Source organism: Musca domestica, unplaced genomic scaffold (genome assembly GCF_030504385.1).
Source record: "Musca domestica strain aabys unplaced genomic scaffold, Musca_domestica.polishedcontigs.V.1.1 63, whole genome shotgun sequence".
NCBI classification, from domain to species: domain Eukaryota; kingdom Metazoa; phylum Arthropoda; class Insecta; order Diptera; family Muscidae; genus Musca; species Musca domestica.
Genome location: NW_026712370.1, coordinates 3224487 through 3246302, shown reverse-complemented (window position 1 = coordinate 3246302; position 21816 = coordinate 3224487). Strand labels below are relative to the sequence as shown.

Here is a 21816-nt window from a genome sequence, read left to right as displayed (position 1 = left end):
ATTTTAGAACTTTTCGTAACTTTAGTATTCAAATTTCCAAAAACCCTTTGGTTTATCTATCCCGAACTTCATCAATGACTCTTATTTCAAATTTCAGAATTCTAGCTCATTCCGTTTACCCAATACAAAGTATTCAACTTTTAATACATTTTAGTACTTTTCGTACTATTTTAGTACGAATTTCCAAAAACCCAATTTGGTAGGAAAATAAATATGATATCTTAAAAGTACTGCTTATAAAATATATTTTGGTCGTAAAATCACTTTGCGCCCAAAATGGCAACGCCGTTTGTGTATGCTTGGGTGCGTGTGTGTGTTAAGGTGTGAGAGGGTGGGGATTGGGGTGAGTGCACCTGTTTGGGGAAAAGAGTTTTTCCACTTGACTCTCTACTCTCTCTCTCTTTCTATCGCTCTCCTACTCTCTCTATTGGGGGGATACATGAGATTTTCCTTTGGAAAATCGAGCCATAGAAACTGAGCGCCACAGAGAGTCGCATAAGTGAGAGAGAAAGTGAAAAGTTGTTTTTCACAGCATCCACAGCATTTGAATGATGTTGGCCAAAATAGTTCGCATACAAACGCTAAACGTTCAAATACTACAAAAATTCAAAGCAAACGGGGAGCGCGCGCGTTTTTTAATATTAAAACCAAAAAAAAACCAAAAACAAAAACAAAAAAACAACAACATAATATATATTTTTTTCTACACTTTACATACATATAAATATATATATACCATAGATATATATACATACTTAAATATATATACTAAGAAAGTAAAAAAAATAATAATAACAACAACAGCAGCAACAACAACAACAAAAAGAAAAAAACAAAAGAGCAAAAAAACAAGCTAGCAGTTTAAAAAAAATCTTTTTTCAATTTTTTTTCTTCTTCCGATGCGTTCTGCAACAAAATCTATAACTACAACAAAATAAAAATCTTTTCAAAATTTCAAGTAACAAAACAAAAAAAAAGTTGGAATTATAAAAAAATAAACTTAAATCAAAATTCTTTTAATCTCCACCAAAACGAAAGAAAGAAGGAAGAAAAAATGGCCAAGTTCTCCAATGAAAAGGACCTGAATTTTTCACCGAATTCAGAAAAATAAAAATTCTTAATAAAAATATCTAATCCAAGAGAGGAAAATTATTATCCTACTTCAATTGTGTTTGTGTGTGCATTTTTGAAAGTTTTTTAATTTTTATTTTTCAAACAAAATAAGGAAAAACATTTTCTTTGATGTTAACTTTCGTTCGGTTTGTGTGTGTGTGTTCGATTTTAAGTTTCTCTCAAGTTACGAAAAAAGTAAGAAAAATTACTTCTCGATATATATAAACCATAAATAATGTGTATATATACTTCAAAATCCAAAAAAGAATAACAACAAAAGAGAAAAAATATAAAAATTAAAAAAAATATTTAAAAAAAAAGTTGTGAAGAAAATATCCCGTCAAGCCAACAAAAAAGAGAAAAGAAAAACAAAATTCAAATATTTTCATTTAGTTGTGTTTTGTGTACACTTCAAGCCATTCTCCACACTGCAGCCTCCTCCTCCTCCCTCACCATGGAACATCGAGTGGAAATGTCAAACTGAAGTAAATCAAAAATAATGGAATATTGATTTTTTTTGTTTATGGTTACCTCCTCGTACTCTCTTCGTGCAGTCGTTTCGTATTCCTAAGGCCAAAGGTAAATGAAAACAAATGCATATTTTTTTCTACTTTAGATGGTTTAGTTTCTCCATTCCATCTTCCCCATCTATGGCCGTGTCTGTGCGTATTTCTGTTTTCATCTCATCTCATGACAATTGTCATAGAAATGTATACCAATAAACAAACATACCTTCAGATGTACGACTGTGTGTGTATGGGTGGTGTATGGAGTTCCATGGATGTTGAGTACTTTTATCGTGAAACCAAGAAAGATGAGATAAAACAGAAGGGATGATGAAGCAATTACAGATACAATTGTAATAAAAGTTTTTTTTTGTTTTGTTTTGGAGTTTGAAATTGTTTTCGGAGAAAAAAAAAAAAAAAAAAAAAACAAAATAAAAACACGGAAAGAAAAATGTTGAAAAAATAAATAGAAAATTCTCGACAATTGTATATCTGTGATACGCATTACAGGAAAGGTCCGTCAATATTGATATTAAGAGGAGTTTTTCTTGAAAATATTTTTTTAAATTATTTTTTTTTTGAGTGGAAACTTTTTTTTTCAATTGTTGTGTAAATTATGTACTAGAAATGAAAAGTAGGCACGTTTTATAAGATTTCATCTTACCCGCCGATTTTTAACTGCTTCCACTGGTGTGGATGCATAATAATATTTTGGCAATAAAATGTCAAGGAAAGAAGTTACGAATATCAACATTTGGGCACAATCGAAATTTATGCAAATAGAAAAATATAGTTGTATCGGTATTTAGCCATATTTTTGGAACAATCATAATTTTGTATTGGCATTTTACCTTATCCGTGACGTATTTTTATTACAAATATTCGGTTTTTAAAACTGACGATTTGATAGGGAATTTGAAATTAGTTTTGAAAATTAAAAAGAAAGATATGAAAACTAGTAAAAAAGCTATAAATAAGTAGTAAGGAGTAAGGGAACTTTGTATACCCTCCACCATTTGGAACGAATTAGGAAATTTTCAAAAAAAAAAAAATCGTATGCAGGTCCCAAATAGCCCCCAAATAACGGTACCTCCCGATATTCAGTATTTTGATGATTTCATGATTTCAGCAACATTTTTCACCGGAATCGTTTTAAATTTTGTATTGGAAGATCTTAATGGGTACTACAACTAATGGCACAAAATTTCGTATGCAGGTCCACGTCTTCGTATAGTCCTTATGTAACGGTTTTCATTTAAGTGGTAGTTGTCGATTTTTTTTTTGAAAAAGTTGAAGTTCCCTTCAAATGGTGGAGGGTATTAAAAGTTGGCCCAGCCGAATTTTGCTGCATTTTTATTATTTTTTTTTTGAGTGAAAACATTTTTCTCAAATTTTGTGTAAATTATAAACCAGAACTGAAAAATAGCCACATTTTATAAAATTTCATTATACCCGCCGTTTTTTCAACTGCTTACACTTCGACTCCGACTCTGTTGTGGATGCATGATAATATATTGGTAATAAAATGTCAAGGAAAGAAATTACAAATATTCAAATTTGGGTACAATCAAAATGTTTCCAAATAGATAAATATAGAAGTATTTTTGGAAGAACCATAATTTTTATACCCTCCACCATAGTATGGAGTGCATATTAAGTTTCTCATTCCATTTGTAACACCTCAAAATATACATTTTTTAGGCCCCATAAAGTATATATATTCTTGATCAGCATAAAAGTCCGTCTATCCGTCTGTCCATCTGTGGAAATTACTCTAGCTTTCGAATTTCGGATTTTATTGGTATTGAAAATGGGTCATATAGGTTCACGTTTTGGTATAGCCCCCATATAAAGGTACCTCTCGATATTCGGTATTTTGACGATTTTAGCGACATTATTCACCGGAATTATTTCAAATTTGGTATTTTAAGTTTGTAATGGATACTACAGTCTAAGACAGAAAAATGTCTGTGCAGTTCCACGTTTTGGTATAGCTCCATATAATAGTATTTCCCTATATTCGGTATTTTGATGATTTTAATTATAAAGGTCCACGGAAATTTGAAATTAGTTTGGAAAATAAAAAAAAAAAAAATGATAGCCTCAATTGGGATATATACGGAAATTTAATATTTTTTATAATTAAATTAGTAAAGAAAATCTTAAAGTCGGGCGGGGTCGACTTTATGATACCCTACACCACTTTGCATATTTAGTAGAGCTTCACATAACAATTACAAGTTTTTATGAGAGAACTAAATCATACAAGCTATGATTATAATTAAAATTTAAAGTTCAAGGGACTAGCATTTGTATATTTTAGATCGGATAAAGATATATATGGGAGCTATATCCAAATCTGAACAGATCTCGATAAAATTTGGCAAATGTATTTCTGAGCTGTATTTGATATATTTCCCCAAATATTGTTGTTACAGAGTGCATATTACGGCTGCGGAGGACAAAAATAACAAATCGGATAAACAATATACATGGGAGCTATAGCTATATCTGAACCGTTTTCGATCAAATTTGGCATACTTATTTTCAGGACCAATTTGATCGTATGTGCAAAATTCCATACTATTCGTACTGATATTACACGTTTGGTGCACAAAAAAGGCAAATCGAATGAAGATATATAAATGGGAGATATATTTAAATTTTGAACGATTATCTCCAATTTCAATAGGGTTCGTCCTTGGGCCAAACAAATGATTTGTGCAAAATTTCATCTAGATCGGGCAATAAATTCGAGCTATACTTTGTTTACAAAAATACATGGACAGACAGTCCTGACATGCATAAATCGGCTCAGTATGTGATTCTATGCAGATCATCAAAAGGTACTATGGGTCTATCTCATTTCCTTTTGCCTGTTACAAATAGCCTCACAATATACGTAACACCCTGACCACCTTGTGGTGTAGGGAATAAGAAATGTTGGTTGAACAAAAACTTTTTGAAGGACGTCTCTAACAATAATTGCGTTTTATTCAACCAAAAAAAAAAAAAAAAAACAAGTTAGATCAGTTGGTTTTGCTGACAGATGTATACCCCAGCCTTGAGTTATGATTATTCTAACTATTGACCCTTTATGGGGGAGGTTTCGAAGCAGTTGGCCAATATTGTCCAATTCGTATCTGTCCTAAGTCTGATATAAATATTTTTATAATACTTTTGGTTATCCAAAACTTTGACCCTTTTTTGGGGGAGATACCTGAAGAAATGGTCCGATATCTATTCTATTTGGGCAGATCTGATGCCCAATAAACGGTAAATCGGGCGAAGATAGATATTGGAGCTATAATGTCTCTATTCCGTCTCCATGAGAGCTCATCATAGAAGACCAATAGAAGGCAAACACGTCTTCTCATAGAAGACTAACACGTCTTCTCATAGAATCATGTTTTAATAGATCAATAGGTTTCCAAAAGGTAGTCTCATAGAACGCCAAAAGGTCTTCTTAGAGAAGGAAGAGAAGAAATATATATTCTTATAGAAGAAACAAGTAAAAAAGCTGTAAGTTCGGCCGGGCCGAACTTTTAATACCCTCCACCATTTGGTACAAATTTGGCAATTTCCAAAAAAAATAAAATAAATAAATAAATAAAAAAATAAAATAAAAAAAATCCTTTAAAAATTCTGTTAAAATCTTAAAAATACCGAATGTCTATACGACGACGTATACATGCATAGGCAACTTTTGTCATAAGTTATTACAACATTTAAATGCGAAACATGAAGAAAAATTTGTTTATAATGTAGCTAAAATCATCAAAATACCGAATATAGGGGGTTCCGTTATATGGGGGCTATACCAAGACGTGGACCTGCACAGACAATTTTCTGGCATGGGCTGAAGTATCCATTACGAACTTCAAATGCGAAATTTAAAACAATCCCGGTAAATAATGTCGCTAAAATCATCAAAATACCGAATATCGGGGGGTACGGTATATGGGGCCTATACGAAGACGTGGACCTACATGGTCCATTTTCTGTTTTCTGCTGCAGTATCTATTACGAACTTCAAATACCAAATTTGGAACGGTTCCGTTAAATAATGTCGCTAAAATCATCAAAATACCGAATATCGGGGGTACGGTATATGGGGGCTATACGAAGACGTGGACCTACATGGTCCATTTTCTGTTTTCTGCTGCAGTATCTATTACGAACTTCAAATACCAAATTTGGAACGGTTTCGTTAAATAATGTCGCTAAAATCATCAAAATACCGAATATCGGGGGGTACCGTTATATGGGGGCTATACGAAGACGTGGACCTGCACAGATAATTTTCTGTCTTAGGCTGTAGTATCCATTACGAACTTCAAATGCCAAATTTGAAACAATTCCGGTGAATAATGTCGCTAAAATCATCAAAATACCGAATATCGAGAGGTACCGTTATATGGGGGCTATATGAAAACTTGGACCTACATGACCCATTTACGAACTTAACCTGCCTACTGGAAAAATATACATGTGTGCAAAATTTTAGCCTTCTATCTCAATTCGTTCGAAAGATAGCGTGATTACAACAGACAGACAGACAGACGGACAGACAGACAGACAGACACACAGACAGACAGACGGACATGGCTAAATCGTCTTAGAATTTTACGCTGATCAAGAATATATATACTTTTTTGGGTCTGACGTGAGTATTTCGAGGAGTTACAAACGGAATGACAAAATTAATATACCCTCCATAGTATGGTGGAGGGTATAAAAAAAGGTATTCTCATAGGTCTTCCTATAAAAGACTACATAAGTCTTCTTATAGACGACCAAAACGTCTACTTATGGAAGGTCAAAAGGTCTTCTTAAAGAAAAGTAGAGGGCCTTTTTATAGAAAACAAGAATGTCTTCTTATAGAAGATCAAATAGATCTTCCTATAGAAGACCAAATAGGTTCTCTTATAGAAGTCCAAATAGGTCTTCTTTAGGTATTCTCATAGGAAACCATTATGTCTTCTCATATAGGTCTTGCCATAGAAGGCCAATAGGATTTCTCATAGAAGACCGGTAGGTCTACTTATATTTGACCGGTAGGTCTTCTCATTGAAGACGGGAAGGTTTTTCTATAGAAGACCAACATTACATTTGTTTATATATCCACTCAGAACCCTAATGTCAGATTAATCTGATTTCGTTGGCCGACACTTGGAGATACCGCTATATAGGGGTTATACCTAAACGTCTTAGGTATAATATCTTTCTCGGGGTCTGTCGTGATTTCAACAGATGGACATCATATACTGATCTGATGCAATATTTGGGGTGTTTATAGAAATGTTGCAACCATACGTTTTGTACACAATTTATTATTACATATTAATGTTTGGATTTATCCCTTCGCTGTATTCTCATAACAATACAACCATATTTCGTAGGTAAGGTTTAGGTAGGTTTCGTCCTAAATTATTACGAAATTCCTGCCACGATTTTTATCATAGGCAACGCACCACACAAAATGTCTATTTTTATACCCTCCACCTTGGAGAGGAGGGCATATTAACTTTGTCATTCCGTTTGTAACATCCTTAAATATTCGTCGTAGACCCCATAAAGTATATATATTCATAATCAGCATAAAATTCTAAGTCGATTTAACGATGTCCGTCTGTCTGTCTGTCCGTCTGTCTGTCTGTCCGTCTGTCTGTGTGTCTGTTGAAATCACGATACAGCCCACATTATTTGACGTAGAGCGCCAAAATTTAGCAGAGTAATTTGTATTGTGTCTAGGATGGTTGGTATTGAAAATGAGATATATCGGTCCACGTTCTGGTATAGTCCCCATACAACGGTACCTCCCGATATTCTGTATTTTGATGATTTATGCCACATTTTTTCACGAATTTGTTTGAAAATTGGTATTTGTAGGTCATAACGGGTCCCTGTGCGTGTGGCAAAACATTGCATGTATAGGTCCACGTTTTGGTATAGCCCCCATATAAAGGTACCTCTCGATATTCGATATTTTGATTATTTTTGCCACATTTTTTCACGGATTTGTCTAAAAATTGGTATTTGTTGGTCATAATGGGTTCCAGCTCCGGTAGTGAAACATTGCATGTATGGGTCCACATTTTGGTATAGTCCCCATATAACGGTACCTCCCAATATTCGGTATTTTGATGATTTTTGACACATTTTTTCACGAATTTCTCTAAAAATTGGTAGTTGTAGATCATAATGGGTCCCAATTCGTGTGGCGAGTCATTGTAATTATAGGTCCACGTTTTGGTATAGCCCCCATATAACGGTACCTCCCTATATTCGGTATTTTGGTATTTGTAGGTCATAATGGGTTCTAGCTCCGTTGGCGAAACATTGCATGTGTAGGTCCACGATTTGGTATAGCCCCCATATAACGATACCTCCCAATATTCGACATTTTAATGGTTGTTGTCAAATTTCTTCTAATGTTTCCTTTACCCTAAGGTGGAGGGTATTAAAAGTTTGGCCCGGCCGAACTTAATGTTTTTTTACTTGTTATCCCTTAACCCTTCGGCACAATATTGCCCCATAGTTTACTTCTGTCGGAAAACAATATTCGTTCGGCATTTAACGAATTGTTTTCCTTTTTTTTTAATTGTTCATAAAAATTTAATAACTTTGGGTTATTAAAAACAATTTTATTCATTCAGTCAATGTCCTGTCTTGTTTTCGCTGTCTCTGTGTATGTGTGTGTGTGAATATTTTAATTAAAATCAAAGCTGGTTAAAAGTGCGTATGGGTGTGTGTGTCGGCGTGTACGTGTGTGAGTTTTTGTCAATATTTAATATTATGTTAAAAATTGTGTATGTTTGTGAGTTTCACTTAAATCATAAATAATTATGTGTACTTTGTGTGTGTGTGTGTACGTGTGTTTACAAATGTGTACATGTGTGTGTGTGTGCGGGTTACGTGTTCGGTTGTGTCTGTATGTAATTAGAGCGCTTAAATAAACATTTAACCCAAAAATATAAATTAGTCAAGTCAAAAGCCATCTCAAATACACGAACATACACACATGTGTATTTAATGACAACAGGCACAGTGTTTTGAGATCTTTATAAGGGGACTGGCTGGTCTTCTATATAAAAAGAATTTTTAAAAAACATTTTGGTATTCTACGAGAAGACCTATTGGTCTTCTGTGAGAAGACCTATTGATCTTCTATGAGAAGACCTATTGGTCTTCTGTGAGAAGACCTATTGGTCTTCTATGAGAAGACCTAATGGTCTTCTATGGCAATACCTATTGGTCTTCTATGAGAAGACCTAATGGTCTTCTATGGCAATACCTATTGGTCTTCTATGAGAGGACCTATTAAAGACCTAATAATCTTCTTTGAGAAGACCTAATTTTTTTCTATGACAAGACCTAAAGGCTTTCTAAGAGAAGACCTAACGGTCTTCTGTGAGAAGACCTAATAGTCTTCTTTGAGAAGACCTGATGGTCTTCTATGACAAGACTTATTGGCCTTCTATGAGAAGACCTATTGGTCGTCTATGAGCAGACCTATAGGCCTTCTAAGAGAAGACCTATTGGTCTTCTTTGAGAAGACCTATTGGTCTTCTCTTAGAAGATCTATTGGTCTTCTATGAAAAGAGCTATTGGTTTTCTATTAGAAGACCTATTGGTCTTCTATATGGTCTTCTAGAACACCTATTCGTCTTCAATGAGAAGACCTATTCGTCTTCAATGAGAAGACCTATTGGTCTTCTTCTATGAGAAGACCTGATGATTTTATTTGAGAAGACCTATTTGGACTTCTAGAAGAAGACCTATTTGGTCTTTTATAAGTAGACCTTATGGATTTTGGCGATGGGACGCTCCTTACCGTGGTACTGGTAGCTTTGCCCGACGTAAAGGAAGTGTACGGAAGAAAACAGCAACGTCAGCAGAAATGGTTCGAAAAATAAAGAAGCGACTTGATCGCAACCCGCGTCGCAGTGGCCGAAAAATGGCTTGTGAGCTGAACATATCGCAATATTCCATTCGGCAAATATTGAAAAATGATCTCGGGGTAAAGCCATTGAAATTTCAAAAAAGTGCAAGAACTTACACCGCAACAGAAAGAAAATAGACTCAAAATAGGTAAAGTGTTGCTTCGCTTGGCCGAAAGTGGTGAACTGCCGAATTTGGTTTTCTCCGATGAGAAAACATTCGTTGTCCGGTAAATTGTAAACAAACAAAATGTGCACCTTCGGTTGGTCACCAGAACTCAAGCGCCGGCCATGGTGATGGTGTGCGCCGCCATAACAGACGATGGTCGTTTTCTGCTCGTATTAATTCGCCGGTAATAGGCCGAAATAGCGCAGAGCAACATTCGGACAGCGTGTGACGGTTTCATTGGCCGTTTGAAGGCCAAAGGTGACCAATTCGAACAAATCTAAACTTATTCTAAAATTTTGATGCTATTTCCGACATTTTTGCTTATATTCAATAAAATTTAAAAAAAATGTAAAAATTATGGCGTTTGACTTTGTTGCAATTGAATTTTCTTGGAGATGTTGAAGATTATTTCATGCAAATAATTTCTTAAACCGATGTTTTGAAAAACGTAATAACTTAAAAATCACCCTATATCAGTTCCATTCGGATTCAAAGTTAGACCGCTCTTATGCCGAAATATGAATTTAAGAGCGATACTCACAAAAATATAGATATTTACAAAATATATACAGTGGTGTAGGGTTCTATATAGTCGGCCTCGTCCGATTTTTGTCCTCTTATCACTGGTTATCACACTCGTTTTATGGTAATTTATTGTTGAAAAATTAAATATCACTTCAACAACAGCCGTTGTTGTTATTATTGTTGGTTTCTATTATCCTTTTGTATTGTTGTTATTGTATTTGTATTTGTATTTGTGTGTGCGTTTGTTCGTGTAACAAAAATCTCGTTTCTCGTGTCTGTCTATTAAATAAACTTCGTTGAATTTAAATATGCAGAAATGTGTGTGTGTGTGGGTTGGTGAGTTTGTCGGAAAAATCTCAATTATGAATTATTCTCATATTTCTGTTGTTGGATTTGTGATTGTTGGTTGTTTTTGTTGTTATTATTTGTTGTCCTACAATTTCTTCTTATCCGTCTTCTCGTTGTGTTGGTTTATTAGCATCATCCTGTTTTCTGTCTTGTTGTCGTCGTCGTCGTCTTGAATTTGGAACACATTTCAATAGCAGATACGCACGCACACATATACATAAACTTCTACAGATATACAAATAAACTGGTCGTTGTAGGGTTAAGCATAAAATATATGCCAAAAAGATGACAATTGTCTGATATGAAAGACAGTTAACAAGGTTGTCAAATTGAGAGTTGCCAGATTGGGAATTTGAAGTCCAAAAAACAAAACCTTTGGATTGAATAGATGAGGGAGTAAAGTAAAAACCATGGTGGAGCTAAGAAGGTAGCCTGGTGCAATCATATTGCTTATTTACTGAAAGAGTGACATAACTCCACAAATGGTGTTTTTGGGTTAGTATTTTTTATTTTTTCTATGAAACTTTTGGGATTCCACAATTTTGACCATGAAGATGAAGTTTTGTTAATTTTACGTGTTTACAATTTTTATACCCTCCACCATACTATGGAGGGTATATAAACTTTGTCATTCCGTTTGTAACTCCTCGAAATACTCATGTCAGACCTAAGAAAGTATATATATTCTTGATCAGCGTAAAATTCTAAGTCGATTTAGCGATTTAACGGTACCTCCGAAAATTCGGTATTTTGATGATTTTAGCGTCATTATTCACCAGAATTGTTTCAAATTGCGTATTTAGAATTCGTAATGGGAACTACAACCTATGACAAAAAATTGTCTATGCAGGTCCAGGTCTTCGTATAGCCCCCATGCAACGGTACCTCCCTATATTCGGTATTTTGATGATTTTAGCGACATTATTCAGCGGAATTGTTTCAAATTTAATATTTGAAATTAGAAATGGATACAACAACCTATGACAGAAAATTGTCTATGCAGGTCCACGTCTTCGTATAGCCCCCATATAACGGTACCTCCCGATATTCGGTATTTTGATGATTTTAGCGACATTATTAACTGGAATTGTTTAAAATTTGGTATTTGAAGTTCGTAGTGAATACTGCAGCCTATGCCAGAAAATTGTCTGTACAGGTCCACGTCTTCGTATAGCTCCCATATAACGGTACCTCCGAAAATTCGATATTTTGATGATTTTAGCGTCATTATTCACCAGAATTGTTTCAAATTGCGTATTTAGAGTTCGTAATGGGAACTACAGTCAGTGACAAAAAATTGTCTATACAGGTCCAGGTCTTCGTATAGCCCCCATGCAACGGTACCTCCCTATATTCGGTATTTTGATGATTTTAGCGACATAATTCAGCGGAATTGTTTCAAATTTAATATTTGAAATTAGAAATAGATACAACAACCTATGACAGAAAATTGTCTATGCAGGTCCACGTCTTCGTATAGCCCCCATATAACGGTACCTCCCGATATTCGGTATTTTGATGATTTTAGCGACATTATTAACTGGAATTGTTTAAAATTTGGTATTTGAAGTTCGTAGTGAATACTGCAGCCTATGCCAGAAAATTGTCTGTACAGGTCCACGTCTTCGTATAGCTCCCATATAACGGTACCTCCGAAAATTCGATATTTTGATGATTTTAGCGTCATTATTCACCAGAATTGTTTCAAATTGCGTATTTAGAGTTCGTAATGGGAACTACAGTCAGTGACAAAAAATTGTCTATACAGGTCCAGGTCTTCGTATAGCCCCCATGCAACGGTACCTCCCTATATTCGGTATTTTGATGATTTTAGCGACATAATTCAGCGGAATTGTTTCAAATTTAATATTTGAAATTAGAAATAGATACAACAACCTATGACAGAAAATTGTCTATGCAGGTCCACGTCTTCGTATAGCCCCCATGCAACGGTACCTCCCTATATTCGGTATTTTGATGATTTTAGCGACATTATTAACCGGAATTGTTTCAAATTTGGTATTTGAAGTTCGTAGTGAATACTACAGCCTATGCCAGAAAATTGTTTGTGCAGGTCCACGTCTTCGTATAGCCCCCATATAATGGTACCTCCGAAAATTCGGTATTTTTATGATTTTAGCGTCATTATTCACCAGAATTGTTTCAAATTGCGTATTTAGAATTCGTAATGGGAACTACAACCTATGACAAAAAATTGTCTATGCAGGTCCAGGTCTTCGTATAGCCCCCATGCAACGGTACCTCCCTATATTCGGTATTTTGATGATTTTAGCGACATTATTCAGCGGAATTGTTTCAAATTTAATATTTGAAATTAGAAATGGATACAACAACCTATGACAGAAAATTGTCTATGCAGGTCCACGTCTTCGTATAGGCCCCATATAACGGTACCTCCCGATATTCGGAATTTTGATGATTTTAGCGACATTATTAACCGGAATTGTTTCAAATTTGGTATTTGAAGTTCGTAGTGAATACTACAGCCTATGCCAGAAAATTGTTTGCGCAGGTCCACGTCTTCGTATAGCCCCCATATAACGGTACCTCCGAAAATTCGGTATTTTGATGATTTTAGCGTCATTATTCACCAGAATTGTTTCAAATTGCGTATTTAGAGTTCGTAATGGGAACTACAGTCAGTGACAAAAAATTGTCTATACAGGTCCAGGTCATCGTATAGGCCTCATACATCATTACCTCCCTATATTCGGTATTTTGACGATTTTAGGTACAATACCCACCGAAATTGTTTGAGTTGTCGTATTTGAAGTTCGTATTGGATGTTACAGCCTGTGACAGAAAATTGTCTATGCTGGTCCAAGTCTTCGCACAGCTGCGATATAATGGTACCTCCCTATATACCATATTTAGATGATTTTAGCTTCATCGTTTATTTCAAGTTTCGAATTTGAATATGGTAATGGCTTATGACAAACAATGCCTATGTATGTCCACGTCGTATAGGCCCCAATATAACGGCTATATTCGGTATTTTTAAAATTTTAACAGAATTTTTTAAGGATTTTATTTTTTGAAAATTTCCAAATTTGTTCCAAATGGTGGAGGGTATTCAAAGTTCGGCCCGGCCGAACTTACTGCTTTTTAACTTGTTATTCTGTACGACAGTAGTTACAACTTTGACTCAGAGAGAGAGAGAGAGAGAGAGAGAGAGAGAGAGTTAGAGTTCTTAACGGCTTTCAAGATATGAGCCTCTCAAAATGTTTCCTTTGCTCATGAAGTCCCCAAAATTTGGGATTAGTTGAAAAGATAGGGAAGAACAGCGAGAGATTCTTGTCTTTCTTTCTTGGTCTTCCATTATGTTGGGAAGTTAGAATGCCGCTGAAAATGTTTGACTCCAAAAATTACACACAGGACAATTTCTCCAAATATTGATTAGGCATTAGAGAGAATTTTTGAAATATATATATATTTTTGATATTAAAAGCTAGTCTTTCGAGAGAAAATTTTCGGATTTTCTTTGAGAAAACCTTCTGGTCTACTATTAGACGACCTCTTGTTCTTCTATCAGACCACCTTTGGATCTTCCGTAAAAATACCTTCTGGTCTTCTTTGAGAATATTTCCTGGTCTATATAATTAAGTCATTGTGGTCTTCTCTGAAAAGACCTCCAATTAGTCTCCTTTTATGAGAAGACTTTCTGACAGTCTGTGAGATTTTCTGGCCTTCTGTGAGAAGACTTTTGGGTTTTATAAGAATATCTTCTTTCACGAAAAGACGTTTTGGTCTCATGTGACAAGACCTTCTATTCTTCCGTTAGAATACTGTCTGGTCTTCTATGAGAGGACCCAGTGGTGTTCTATGAGAAAAGCCTGTGGTCTTTTTTTTTTTGAGAACATATGTTGGTCCTCTATGGGAATACCATTTATATTTCGGACTTTTATGAGAAAAAATGCTGGTCTCACATGAAAAGACCTCCAAGTCTTCTAGGAGAAGGCCTTCTTATCTTGTAGGAGAAGCCCTTCTGGATCTCTAGAAGAACCACATAGCGGTAATGGTATTGTCTTTTTGCATTTGTTTGCCACATGGAGAATAAGGCGAGATAGACCTAAAGTTTCTTTTGGGAATCTAACTAAAATAACTTTCTGAGCCGATTTATCTTTTGAGTCTATTTTCTTTGTTTTGAGTCTATTTTATTTCTGTTGCGGTGTAAGTTCTTGCACTTTTTGGAATTTCAATGGCGTCACCCCGAGCTCATTTTTCAATATTTGTCGAGTGGAATATTGTGACGTGGATTTCGATCAAGTCGCTTCTTTACTTTTCGAACTATTTCTGCTGATGTTGTTTTTTTCTTCCGTCCACTTCCTTGACGTCGGGCTACGCTGCCAGTATCACGGTAACGAGCGAGACACAACAGATGTATTCACATTTAAATGCTGGAGTGCTCTAACGATAGTCACTTGTGTTTTTGCAGCCAAATATAAAGAAATCACCCTATCACGCTTGAATTCAATGATGAAGAACTTTTTTCTGGAAAATTCTCACCAAAATGCTTTTGTACCTTTGGGTGACATCCAGTCCCCTAATGGGTCTCTATCTTCTAAGAACACAAAATACACAAGTTCTATCCTTCCGTTTCTCTCGCCCTGAAAACATTTTATGTCCAATAAATTTTTGTATTTGTAAATTATTTATTTTAACAAATTTTCCGAGACGTTTAATGTGGTTGTACACACACATTTTCATTTGCCGTAACATTTATAGTTACGATAGCCGTTGTGGCCGATAAAAAAATACCACTATGTATGCTAATTTTATTGCCGCAAACCAAGAAAAACAAAAACGAAAACTATTTTTAATACCAACAAATTATTAAATAAATTGTTTCACAACAACAATTGGAATATTTTTGTTAGAAAATTATTATTTACTATCTCGGTTGGTGAGTTAGTGATGTGTGTCACAATGATTTATGTGGTGTTAATGAGAATTTCCACAAACAACAACAACAATAAAAATTATGCTGAATATTTTTGTATTTGAAAATATTTTAGAAAAATTTGAATATTATAAAATATGAGTGTTGTCTGTACTTGTTGTGGTAGATTTTGGAATTTGTGAAATCTTTATGGATGTCTGTTAGGGGATGTAAGTACTGAACTATTATAAGTTCTCTAGATGACTTTTTGGAGCTTTACAGACAAATGGTAGGGTCAGTGGTTTAGATTCATTTTTCATTTCATTATACCCTACATCACAATGTGCTCAGGGTATTATGTCTTTGTGCATTTGTTTGTAACAGGCAAAAGGAAACGAGATAGACCCATTGTTCCTTTTGATGATCTGCATAGAATCACTTTCCGAGTTGATTTATGCATGTCAGTCCGTCTGTCCGTCCGTCCGTATGTCTGTCCATGTATTCTTGTGAACAAAATGCAGGTCGCATTTATTATCCGATTGAGATGAAATTTTCCAAACAACATGTGTTTGGCCCGAGGACGAACCCTATTGAAATTGAAGATAATCGGTAAAAATTTAGATAAAGCTCCCATATATATCTTCGTCCGATTTGCTTTTTATTGTGCACCAAACGTGTAATATCAGCCCGGATAGTATGGAATTTTGCACATACAACCAAATTAGGCCTGAAAATAAGTATACCAAATTTGATCGAAATCGGTTCACAACCGTAATATGCACTCCGTAACAACGATATTCAGGGAAATATATCAAATACAGCTCAGAAATATCTTTGCCAAATTTTATCGAGATCGGTTCAAATTTGGATATAGCTCCCATATATCTTTATCTGATTTTAAATTAATTTTGCACCAATTGGCAATACAAGTCCGAATTTAAAAGATACAAATGCTCCGGCATATTTAGTCCTTTGAACTTTAAATTATAATTATAATCATAGCGTGTATGATTGAGTTCTCCCCCCTAAAAACATTTAATTGTTATGTGGAGCTCAACTAAATTAGCAAAGTGGTGTGGGGTATCATAAAATCGGCCCGCCCGACTTTAGGACTTTCTTTACTGGTTTCATTTCATTTTTCTGACCAAATCCCCAATTTTATCGTTACAGATTTCTTATTTCTTTATGGAATTTGATAGAAAACCCAGTGATAATAAGACATCTCAAAAATTAAGTCAAAATATTGAAAAGCGTTATAAAGAGGTGTTTCTAAAGACATTTTTTTCACTTCCGAAAATGCGCCCCTTTCTCAGAAAGTATTATCGGCAAATACTTTATATTTTTTGAAAAGTAAACATATTATTATGGCCTTTGTGTTGAGGTACAAGTTATGAAAATAGAATTGTTCGGTACTACCCGCAGCCCTTAATGTACGGTTATTTAAATATATTTCGACTTGCATTATGATTATTCAAACAGTTGGCCGTTCATAGAAGATGTTCCTAAGAGGTGGACCAATATTATAAGTATTGAAAATTGTTACCCTTTGTAGGGGAGATACCAGATGGAGTGGGCCGATATCTATAATCTTTTTGGCTTATCTTGTGTTAGAAGATTTATTTGGATGTGTGAAATTTGAAGAGAATCGGCTACTTATTTCACGTTTAGGAGAAATCAAATTATTTAAAATTTTGTTCCGTTGTGGGGGAGGTACCAGAAGGAATGGTCCAATCTCTACCTTCTTTATAACAGCTATTGTGTTGATAGAAGTAATAGATGTGCCAAATCTGAATGGAATCGGATTTTAATTTCGCGTTTTATGAGCTTCATGGTTATTCAAAATTTTGACCCTTTGTGTGGGAGGTACCAGAAAGTACCTCCCAAACACACACATATTGAAAACAATAGTAAATAAAAGGGTGAATTGAATATTTTCATTTGAATATTACAGGGTGAGATAAAAAAAACTGCAACAAAGTCTAACGCCATAATTTTTACATTTTTTACAATTTATTGAATGAAAACAAAAAATGTCGGAAATATCATGAAATTTTAGAATAAGTTTAGATTTGTTCGAATTGGTCACCTTTGGCACGAATTATGGCCTTCAAACGGTCAATGAAGCCATCACACGCTACCCGAATGTTGCTCAGCGGTATTTTGGGTCATTCCCGGCGAAGCGCTTGCTTGATTTGATCGACACTTTGATATTTTTAGTGCCAACCTTGCTTTCCACAAATACTCCGGACACAATAGTCCAACGGATTGCTATCCGACGATTTTGGAGGTCATTATGCGCTGAAAATGAAGCGAGGAACCTCATTTTGTAATCATTCTTGGGTGGCGCGTACTTTGTGCGATGGTGCTGAGTCTTGTTGGAATGTCCAAGGTCTGCGGCCAAAATGTTTGCGTGACCAAGGCTTTAATACACCCTCCAGAATATTTTAAATTTAATTATTTAATATTCGGCATTTATTCTGTTGCCACGGTCGATTAAAACGAGCTGATAGCGACTATCGGCTGTTATGGCGGCCCACACCATCACCATGGCCGGCGCTTGAGTTCTGGTGGCCAACCGAAGGTGCACATTTTCAGCTGACCTCTTTGGCAAGTAAACACGATCATTTTGTTTGTTTACAAACTGCGGGACAACGAATGTTTCCTCATCGGAGGAAACCAATGTTCGGTAGTTCACCACTTTCGGCCAAGCGAAGCAACTCTTTAGCTCTTTTGAGTCTATTTTCTTTCTGTTGCGGTGTAAGTTCTTGCACTTTTTGGAATTTCAATGGCTTTACCCCGAGCTCATTTTTTAATATTTGCCAAATGGAATATTGCGATATGTTCAGCTCACGTGGCATTTTTCGCCCACTGCGATGCGGGTTTCAATCAAGTCCCTTCTTTACTTTTTGAAACATTTCTGCTGATTTTGCTGTTTTCTACCGTCCACTTCCTTGACTTCGAGCTACGCTACCAGTGTCGCGGTAACGAGCGATAGTACGAGACACAAAAGATTTATTCACATTTAAATGCTGGAGTGCTGTAAAGCTAGCCACTTGTGGTTTTCCAGCCAAAAAGAAATCACATATCACGTTTGAATTCCATCACGAATAACTTTTTTTCTGCAAAATTCTCACCAAAATGCCTTTGTACGCTTGTAAACAATATAATGAGCTGTCACTGGAATAATTTTAACAGCTGTCAGACCAGTGGTTTACAAATTACAGCAGTCTGAAGTTGATTGAAGTTTTTTCATTTGACCATGTATACCTTAACTTATTGCCAAATGTACCGCTTAAATGTACTAAAAGTACTAAAAGCTGCTTTAGTCCAAGTTTCCCAAAGACTTTTAAACATCTATCCTTCACCTCATAAGCGATTCTCATTATATATATATATATATATATATATATATATATATATATTTTTTTTTTTTTTTTTTTTTTTTGGGATATGCAACCGAAGAAGTGGACTTATATTAAAAAAATTGAACTTTTGTTTGGGGGAGGTATCGACATGGCCTATATTTGAAATCATTCCAAGTTTCAGAAAAGTATGTAGATATTCCTAATATAAACCAAATCAAGTACTTTCTGCCAGAGAGAGAGAGAGAGAGAGAGAGATCGATATGAATAGCCTCTACTTTAATAAAGTACTTTTTATACCCTCCTCCTTGGAAAGGAGGGTATATTAACTTTGTCATTCCGTTTGTAACATCCTTAAATATTCGTCGTAGACCCCATAAAGTATATATGTTCCTAATCAGCATAAAATTCTAAGTCGATTTAACGATGTCCGTCTGTCTGTTTGTCCGTCTGTCTGTTTGTTTGTTGAAATCACGATACAGCCCACATTATTTGACGTAGAGCGCCAAAAATTAGCAGGGCAATTGGTATTGTGTCTAGGATGGTAGGTATTGAAAATGAGATATATCGGTCCATGTTCTGGTATAGTCCTCATATAACGGTACCTCCCGATATTCGGTATTCTGATGATTTATGCCACATTTTTTCACGGATTGGTCTGAAAACTAGTATTTGTAGGTCATAACGAGTCCATGTACGTGTGGCAAAACATTGCATGTATAGGTCCACGTTCTGGTATAGTCCCCATATAACGGTACCTCCCGATATTCGGTATTTTGATGATTTTTGCCACATTTTTTACTTATTTGTCTGAAAATTGGTATTTGTAGGTCATAATGGGTTCCTGCTCCGGTAGCGAAACATGGGTCTACAATTTGGTATAGCCCCCATATAACGGTACCTCCCGATATTCGGTAATTTGATGATTTTTGCCACATTTTTTTCACGTATTTGTCTGAAAATTGATATTTGTAGGTCATAATTGGTTCTAGCTCCGTTGGCGAAACATTGCATGTGTAGGTCCATGATTTGGTATAGCCCCCATATAACGGTACCTCCCGATCTTCGATATTTTAATGGTTTTTACCACATTTCATCTAATGTTTCCTTTGCCCTAAGGTGGAGGGTATTAAAAGTTTGGTCGGCCGAACTTAATGTTTTTTTACTTGTTGATCTATAAAATGATGCACTGAGGATAGCCATGGGACTGCTCCAAAAAGGTGGAAAGGTCTACAAAAGACGAAATTTGTTGGTGAATAGAGTTTTTTTTTAATATTTCCATATGCAGCTGGATGTTTTCTGGGATCTTATTCTAAAAGGTCTTCTAGCAAATCTATAAAAAATGCAATTTCATCACTTCATAATTTTTTTCAAAATCGTAAAAAATCTTTGTGTATTGAAGAAGTTAATAGAATTTTCTCATTTCCCTCCATAAACTTTCAGTACCAGATGTAAGACGGCTGTACTAAAGATTCTTTCAATAATAAACAAATTATGTTTGGTTGCTGAATAAATGCACGGCTGTTGTTGTTGTTGTTGTTGTTGTGTGGCCGTGTAATTATCTCAAAACTAAACATAATTCGATCAACAACAGATTTCGGGGGGATTAATAAACCAAACAACCAGTCAGCCATCACAACTTCAACCAGTCAAATAAATCTCGCCAAAAAATACAAACATTCAACGGGGCTGGAACTCCATCCAAACACACATTATCCAAACATTGAGTCAATCGCGATATTTACATTACATTGTTTATATGTAAACAGCAGTAGAAAGGTTTGGGGGAGGGGAGAAGGAGGGGATTTTACACATAATTTCAATATGAACGGGGGGAGATTTAAATTAATTTACGAAATTTCAAATCAATTGGAGTTGCTTTTTTGAAAGACTGAAATCAATTTGAATTGAGAGAGTAGGCCTGTCTGGTTATTTTACTCTGCAAAAATTATCCAGCAACTAATTTTTAAGAGAGTAAAGTAGTTTTATTCTCTTTTATAGGAGAACTGTAAATTGTGAGCAGACAGCATCCCTGTAAAACCCTGAAAACAATCTGCTAATTTGTCAAAACTAAACAATTTTTCCGCCATAAAAATACTTGTAAAACCAGTAAAGAAAGTCTTAAAGTCGGACGGGGCCAACTTTATGATACCCTACACCACTTTGCTAATTAAGTAGAGCTGCGCGTAACATTTAAAAGTTTTTATGGGAGAATTCAATCATACACGCTTTGATTATAATTATAATTTAAAGTTCAAAGGACTAAATATGCCGAAGCATTTGTATCTTTTAAATTCGGATTTGTATTGCCCATTTGGTGCAAAATTAATTTGAAATCAGATATATATATATATGGGAGCTATATCCACATCTGAACCGATCTCGATATAATTTGGCAAAGATATTTCTGAGCTGTATTTGATATATTTCCCTGAATATCGTTGTTACGGAGTGCATATTACGGCTGTGGGTAACAAATATAACAAATCGGATGAACAGTATGTATGGGAGCTCTAGCTATATCTGAACCGATCTTCACCAAATTTGACATACTAGTTTCTAGACTCAATTCGGTCGAAAGTGCCAAATTCCAAATCCAAATATTAGATGTTTGGGGCATCCAAATATTGGTTTGGTAAGGTAAATCGGACGAAGTTATATATGGGAGCTATATCCAAATCTGAACCGATCTCGAAAAACTTTAGCAAGTGTATTTCTGTATATGGGAGCTATATCTAAATTTTGACCGATTATCTCCAATTTCAATAGGGTTCGTCCTTGGGATAAACAAATGATTTGTGCAAAATTTAATCTGGATAGGGCAATAAATGCGAACTGTACTTTGTTCACAAAAATACATGGACAGACGGACGGACGGACATGCATAAATCGACTCAGAATGTGATTCTATGCAGATGATCAAAAGGAACTATGGGTCTATCTCGTTTGC

The 21816-nt window shown here is 35.2% G+C and overlaps 1 long non-coding RNA gene across 1 annotated transcript in view; it reads left to right on the top strand.

Annotated features, from left to right (window-relative positions):
• The first annotated feature begins 565 nt into the window (after positions 1-565).
• Positions 566-21816, top strand: part of LOC131805870 (uncharacterized) — a 141737-nt gene continuing 120486 nt past the window's right edge. Inside the window, exon 1 of the long non-coding RNA XR_009343865.1 lies at positions 566-1692. This is a non-coding gene — a long non-coding RNA (uncharacterized LOC131805870). The remainder of the gene's footprint in view (positions 1693-21816) is intronic.